This window comes from Chinchilla lanigera, unplaced genomic scaffold (assembly GCF_000276665.1).
Source record: "Chinchilla lanigera isolate Chin_1 unplaced genomic scaffold, ChiLan1.0 scaffold00003, whole genome shotgun sequence".
Classification (NCBI taxonomy): domain Eukaryota; kingdom Metazoa; phylum Chordata; class Mammalia; order Rodentia; family Chinchillidae; genus Chinchilla; species Chinchilla lanigera.
In genome coordinates, this window is record NW_004955404.1 from 49,256,905 (window position 1) to 49,265,124 (window position 8,220).

At 35.0% G+C, this 8,220-nt stretch overlaps 1 long non-coding RNA gene across 1 annotated transcript; it reads right to left on the bottom strand.

Moving 5' to 3' along the window:
• Positions 1-1,886: 1,886 nt before the first annotated feature.
• LOC102008177 lies at positions 1,887-8,017 on the bottom strand. Its single transcript, XR_259344.1, has 3 exons — positions 7,814-8,017; positions 6,777-6,986; positions 1,887-1,974 (listed from the first exon to the last, which is right to left on the bottom strand). It is a non-coding gene; the product is annotated as an uncharacterized LOC102008177 (long non-coding RNA).
• Between the last annotated feature and the right edge of the window lie 203 nt (positions 8,018-8,220).

Consider the following 8,220-nt stretch of genomic DNA (forward strand, 5'->3'; position numbering starts at 1 on the left):
AAAATATCCAATCCCACAAGGTGAGGGAGGAAAGGTTTATTTAGCCCACAGTTTCAATCTATAATCCACTGGCTTCAAGTCAGGGTGGCCCATGTGACAGGGACCATCATTCATGGCAGTGGAAGACAGCAAAAACAATGAGACCTTACGAACATCTTTCTGCCCCTTTGACCTTCTCCAGAGTACTGGGCTTAGGGAAGGGCCAAATCAACCACTGGATTTATTTAAAAATCGCATAGGCTTAATCCAAGGATCACACACTGTAGATTCAGCCACATTTGAAAAAGCCCTATGACCACATGAGACTTCGGGAGACATGTAGATACAAACCATATCATTTTTCCCAGACACCCAAAGACTGATGCACATTTGTTTACACAAAAGGAATTTAGTCCATCTCTAAGAGTTGTCAAAGTCCTAACAGTTTCAGCATTGCTAAAAAGTTTAAGTCCTAAGTCTCCTCCAAGATTTAAGGCAAACACTTAGCTGTAAGTACCTATACAAATGAAAAGAAATTTAAACACTTTCAACATATAATGGCACAAGATAGATATTTCCGTTCCAGAAGTTACAAACAGGGACATGAATTCAATTCCCAGTACCACCAAAAGTTACAAATAGGGGGATTAAAAAAAAATGGGACAAAAGCAAGCCTAAAATCCAGTAGAGCAAACATTAAATCCTGTAGTTCCATGTGCACCATGTTGGGCAATTTTTGGCAAGATGTGAACTTCAAAGGGCTTGCCTGACACAGCACCTACAGCACTGCCAGTTGTTATAGCTCCCATCGCTTCACTCTTGGGCCTCTTTTCCTTCCTTGCAGTTTTCCTCAGAAAATCCAAATTTCCTGCCTTCTCCAAACTTCTGGGGTCTCCACTGCACCTTCAGCTTCACTCTCTCAGCTTCACACATTGCCCTCTCAGGAGAACAGTGTCTGTCTCCCTGGTCTTCTTCTGAAATCTGGGTGGAAGCCTTCCTGACCCAATAACTCTAGGATTTTGCAGGTGCCTAAAACCAGTGCCATGTGGAAGACTCCAAGGTCTGCTGCCAGCTGGAGCAGTCTCCAAGATTCCCTCTCTTTTGCCTGTTGGAGTCAAGTGTCTGAATCACTAAGGACTCTGAATCCAATTTCAAGGAACAACTTTTCCAGGCCACTGCCATTCTGGAACATGTTGCTCAGAGTCTTCTCAAAGCAGAGTCTTTCACTTTCCCAATTTTGAGGCTGATAAGGGTAGAGACTTTCTGGTGCTTGTAATGCCCACAGGCTATCATCTTATTCTCCTGTTCCTTCTCAGCAATTGAGATCTCTGCTCTATCCTTGCAGTCCTTTGCTTCCTTTCTGGCCAAATTCACAGTGTTTTAAATCATTCTGCTGTGCTCTTTGCTTTTGATTCTCAACATAGGTCTGGCTAAAAGCTCCCAACTGTATCCATGCCATCATCTCAGCATTCAACAGCCTTGAAATTTCTTCTACAAGATTAATTAGTCTTCCACCTTTAATATCAGTCTCAGGCAGTCTCTGGATATCAGCAAAATGCAGACACACTTTCTGTCAAGTCATCTGGAGTCCAGCAGACAATGCAGTCTTTCCAGCAGAAACCTCCTGAGCTGGGTCTTTACTGGCTTTCTGGGCTTCTGAGCACTGACCAGAATCTCCCATATAGTACAACCTAAGGCATTCCAAATCTTTGTTTTCAGACCACATTTCCAAACCTTTCCTAACTCTTCTGCTTCCCACAAGCCAATTCCAAAGGCTCTTGAACCACATAGCCAGGTATAGTCAAAGCAATGAGCCCACTACTCTGGTAACGAATTCTGTTTTAGTTACTCTTCTCACTGTTGGCACAAAATACTAACACTCACAAGTTAAGGGAGGAAAAGTTTATTTAGCTGTCAATTTGTAGAGGTTTTGGTTCATACTTTGCTTGTTCCAAGGCAGGGTGCCACATGGCAAAGAGCCAATTGTTCATGGTACTAGAAGACACAAAACAACAAGAGACCTTACAGCATCTTTCTGTCTCCTTTGTCTTATGCAGACTACTGGAATTAGGATAAAATCATCCTAATTATTGATAATTCAAGCAGTGGACTGATTTAATAATCACACACCCTTAATTCTAAGAACACACATTCTAGTTTCAGCCACTTCTGAAAAAGTCCTATGGCTGCATGAGGCTTTGCAGGGACCTCTAGGTAAAAACCATAACAGATATCCAATATGTGCCATTTATATTTGGAAATATTACAGTAATACAAAGATATTTTTTAATTTTAGATTTAAGATATATCTGCAAAGTAAAATATAATTGTGACTACATTTATAAATATGTGTAAAACTTAAAACTATGTACGTTAATAAAGAAATCTAAAGATAGCCATAAAGTAAAGAGAGAGAGAGACTACAACAAAGTCCTAAGGAGCTTTTCTTTTAATTATTATCTTTTGCCTCTCCACCTAAAGCACCTGGAAGAGTCAATGATAAAACAATGAATTAATAACCTGTAAACTGCTAGAGAAGAAAGAACCAGAAAATAAAGATAAGTAGGAAGATATACAGTAGATGATAAAAGATGGTAAAAACCTAGTGCCAAGAATCCAAAAAAAAGAAAGGATTCCAATAGTGAGCCAGAAGAATAAACTCCTACTAAATCGAACGTGATAAACTTGAAAAGTTGATGAGCTTTGCATTGGATATATGATCGTCCTGTATCCCTAGTCACTGGGTGTGGGTAAAATGGAGGTAATGAAAACAAGGTAACAGGAATAAATTGTAATCTTGCTTTCAATATGTCAAAGTCTGATAGGCATAGGGGAAAGAAACAGAAAAGTAAATGAATTATTACTGTAGACAGACAATTCCACAACAGAAAACAAATGATGTTATGGGATTCTGTAGGTCATAGAGTAGCTTAGTAGAGAGCATGATGCTGGAGGTGAGTTCAGATGCTAAATTATCCAGAATAGACACGAATACAGGGAAGCAATGGGCCTTTTACTAGCATATTTCATGTAGCAGAGTCACATACTGAAGCAGAAATATGAAGGTAAATATGTACATTAACTTCATTTGCTTCCATTAGGTTCCACTTTAAATAATCTGCTTTAATATCAGGATTGGCTCATCTCCCTGTCTTGACCTGAAGTATTTCAGTTTAGTATTATCTATCTAAAAATAAATGCAGTTTCATTATTAAACTGTCTGATAGCTGAGCAGTAGTTTATTCCTGTAAAGATCTAAATTAACATTTTCTTCATATAGAAATGAAATGACATTCAAAAGGGATCAGCGTCTCTCCCAACTTACAATGTAGGTGAAAAGGAAGTCATATCCTTTTCAGCTTTTTAACACATAGATCTATAAAATCAAGAAAAATAATGATCATAATGGTAGAAGAGAAATATATACTAAAGTAATAGTTACACATTTCAGGAACCATTTCCATGAAAATTATACTATTTTTACTCATCTACTAGAATTTGTGATAAATTGTTTTCCATCAGTTTTTAGTAACAGGCTAAAGAAAGAAAATTTGAGAGTAACTCATAGTTATGAGAAAGAGAGCTATCTTAGTAATGGTGTCATTATTACAGCATTGTGAGGATACAGGAGTAAATGATCTGGCATTTATTTTGTTGTATGATAGTGAAGAAATTTCACATAAAATCTAAAGGCACAAAATGGTATAGAAAAATGATCAAATACATCTCTAATGGAAAAATAGCAGAAATGTTAGTGCTACTCGAGAATCTATTCACTAAATGGCATCAAAGCAAAGTATGTATAAATGTATGATACCTGCCAAAAAATGTTACAAAGCTTGGTCTCTTGTGCATACATTTGTTTTTTCTTCATATACTGATATTGACAGCAGAGTTATTTAAAATTACTAACTTTGAGAATGGTATACTTCACATAAATTGAATAAGTACATCTAATTTTTCTGTTCTTTTTTATCTTTTTATAAGGATATATTTTAAATACCTAACAAACATACTCATCATGGGAAACTGGTACATGTACATATTGCATATTATTTTTAAGATGTACATTGTAAAAAGAAAGTAAATATTCATTTGTATTTATAGGAAATTTTAATGCGAAAATTTGAAGGATACATCAGAAATATCTATAAGCATCTAAGCATAAAAATGAAAAATTATGCCACTTATGTCCTAAATTGGTCATAAATTGCTGTATTATTTTACACTCTCATCTGACACTTACTAAAAACCCAATACACTGGGATCAAACATTTATTTCAGAATAACAGATGTATATAGAAAGTTACAAAGTACTATCATAAAAGTCACACTTTATGCGCAAAGAAATTTACATGTAATGGAAAAGAACTCTCATCTCTAATAGACATGGTTTTCTTTAGGTAATAGGTTTCAGCTTTTGAAAGATAAATGAAGGACTTAAGTATCTGATGGAGAAAATAATAAAAAATAAAAGAAAACAGATTTTATTACAAACACCAAGGACAAAAATTCACTGGGATGAATGTGAGGCATTAAATTCAATATTTTTAAAAGCTGTGAAACTTGAAAACACATGAGTAAAAAGTCTGAAAATTGTAGTTCACAAGAATAGTATAATATGAACTCAAAAACACTAAAAACTGCAGTATAAACACTTTGCATTTTGGGCAGTGAAACAAAATATATGCTTGAAATTATAAGGGAAGACAGTGATACAATAGTACTGTGCAGTGGTCAGAAGTAAATGGAAGACGTGTCCACTGCTCCTTAGCAGATTTTTGCAAATGATTATAAACAATATAAAAGCACTAAAAATTGAATTCAAGAACAGATTTGAATGATCTACTTTTCATTTGATTAGATTCACTTGACTAGTTGCAAAAATATATAAAACACAATCGTCATACTTAAAGAAATTTCAGTATGTGAGATATAAGAAACTCTTAAGCACACAAGACACAAATAACTCTTAAGCATGTGAGAAATGATAAGATATATACATAAAAATGTAGTTGGCACGGGAAAATAACCTACATTTAATTGGCACTGTTAACTGCTGCTGGACTCAGAACTGTAGCATAATGGAAGGAGGCAACAGAAACGTCTCATCCTCTGCTGAATGACTAACTTGCACAGATAAGTACATCAGTACTAATAAATTTACAAGGAACTTGCAAATATACAAATTAAAATTGCCACAAAGTTCAAAACCACTAAGTAATCATTGAGTGACATGAAATGTGATCATACAAATGCAAATTTCACCCCCAGCTTGGATCTGTTAATATAATAGTTTCATCTATTCAGCAATTTATAAATATGTGAGTGCATATATTGGGATATATCAAGTATTGATAAGAATTTTTAGAACTCTTCATATTTCTAATTATGTTACAGTACATTTCACTCTCCAAACATATTTTCATTTAAAAATTTTTAAATTTTATGTAACTATGTATAGACAATGTTTAAACAGAAATGCAAAAAGATTAATTAAGTGATAAAGCCATACTAATGGGACCATATTTAAGCATTTTGTTGACTGTTTCAAATAAGTTCAGTCATTTGCATACATCCTCCCAGTGACAAGAAATGTGACTATGCCGCTCCTGCCCTATGATTCACACCATATGAGCAGTTAAACTTCATTTAGAAACCTCCAATATAGCACGTGGACCAGTGAAATTATCCCACCAAGGTCTACTACTTATTAGACATCTAGCTGCAAACAGGCTGTGAGTTACATCAGAGTGGTATGAAACTTTTACAACTAACTTTTCCACTCATTTGTTCCATAGTAATAACCAACTCAAATATCAGCTCCTTTTTTAATAAATAAATCCTGAGCAGGGAAAATTATGGATAGAGGAAACTAACGGGCATAAATTTGTAGAATGGCATAAGGGGATGGCTGGAATGTAAAGTTAGGATATTCGTATTTTATACACCTTATTCTCAGGATGGGGGACATTCTGAGAATGTACAATGCTGTTACAGTATAATGACTAAATATCAAAAGACCAACTTTATGGAAGTCGGAAAATGTTTTTGTTCATCCTCTTGTTTCTTTCCTTTTATCTTACTGTTTTCTACTATCTAACAATTTTAGACCCTGCCCATATAGGAAGATAATACACATAAGTGAATTTTATTTCTAAGTGAAACTCAAAATAAAAATGTATAATTTCTGTGATGGCAATTTAATGCCCTAAGTATTTGTCTGTCTTCATCCATTACCATCCCTTAGAGAAATAACCAGAAATACTTAATTTTGCATTGCCTTCCTCACTACTGTAAATTTAGCTCCAGGGTCAAGAAAAATTTCAGTCAGGTAATTTAAATGCTCCAATACAGCAAATCAATACTTTCACATTGAGGTAATAGCTTGCTAATTCCATTTTTCCCTTGTAGTCACTTTCTCTATCTCAGTTTTATTTATTGAGATAAAACCATTCTGTATTCTATGTCAATCCACTGATCCTCTCTCTTTCTCTGATTTAATCTCCTTTCTGTAATTTCACTACTCACCCAGATTTAGTCCCATCATGTACTTAGAGAGCTTGCATTGTAATCTGTCTTGAAAATTTTATCTCTGAGGTGGGAATTATACTACTTTTTCCAATTTTCTTGGCACTCCTGTAATCCTTTCAAGAATCTCTGTGTTCATATTTAACTTCCTTAACTTAGCTTTAAGTTATTGAACACTTAACTCTTACACTCTCACTAGATTTCCCTGAAACCAGTGTGATGCCCATCCGCCTGCCTGTCTTGATCCATTACTGCCCAGTACTGACCATTGTATTCTCCAGATAAAATGCTTTGCCTTTATGGTAGATTTCTATCACTTGCTTCTGGTTCAATTTCCAAGAGTTGATTTTATCTCAGTATTGGTGTTTAGCCTTCCACTTCCATCCAACTTAAGCTCTTTCTGCTACTTCCAAGTCTTAGATTGATTAGAGGCGAAACATTGCTGTATGAAAGCTAAACATAAGGCAATTACGTCGCTGTAATAAAAAAAAAAAATCAGTGAGGCTACTCTATTTCATTTATTTTCACATTTTTAAAACATAATTGTGCTCTGCTTTCTTTTTAGTTTTTGATAGAATAATAAGTGAAGATCATACATTTAGAAATTGAGTGTCAATATCTTTAATGTGTACATATCACAAACATAGTCACTTCAGCTTCCCTTACTATTTAAGTACAAGCAGTTATTTCACATTTTCTTTTAAATAACAGTGCTCTTAAAGTGAAAGGTATAATATGTATTTACATGTAAAATCAGCAGGAAATGAAACATACTAACCCTAAGTGTATGATGGTTTTTCCCTATGGGGTTAAAAAATGTTTATAATTCTGAGGAGTATTCCTGATCAAAGATTTAACATTACTCAAAAAATGCATGTCAGCTACCATAATCATTTACAAACTTACAAAAACTTGTTTCGTGTTTCTAAAATGTCCTTTATTATATCACATAAAGATTATATATTAGTCTGGGATCACCCAGGAGTCAAAGCCACACAATAATTTAAGTATGGAAATTTTAATACAAGAAATTACCAACATATCAAAGACTTGGAACTGAAAAGATGGACAGTAGTTGTAAAGTACAAAGGGTTCCTCCCTCTTTCTTTAGAACTGAAGAAAATTAAACAAAGAGGGGCCCCAGGTGGAAGGGTGACTTTCAACCCTATGGATCCCGTCCAGGGTAGGGTTTGTTCCTAGTGGAAGAAGCCTATATGTTACTTTGAGTCAAAGCTATTCTACCGTTTTAAAGCAGGCAGGGAGAAAAACAAGCAAGCAAGCAAAGAAACAAACAAAAACTTACGGGTTGGTCTGAATTATTGGGAATGTTGCTCTGCGTGTGTCTCCACATAGCTGTGTTGAAGGACCAAGTGACAAAAGCAAGAAAATCACGAAAGAGCAGCCTCTCCCGTCGGCAGTGTCTCTCTGGCGCCTCCACTGACCAGAGTTAGAATTGTACTCATTATAAAGTAGAGCGTGCGTGAAGAGTCCGTTACTGAGCGCAGGAACACTAAAGAGCAAATTTAATTTGAACTAATACATTAATAATTGCCCCAGGCATAAAATAATCATCTCACTATGCTGTAAATGTGCATTAAAAACATAATGAAAGAGCCCTATTGCGTCAAAAATGTAGCCTGTATTTCCACAATTAATATTCAATAAAATTAAAATTTATAAATATTTTAACTTTGTCCCCTTTTCAACAAG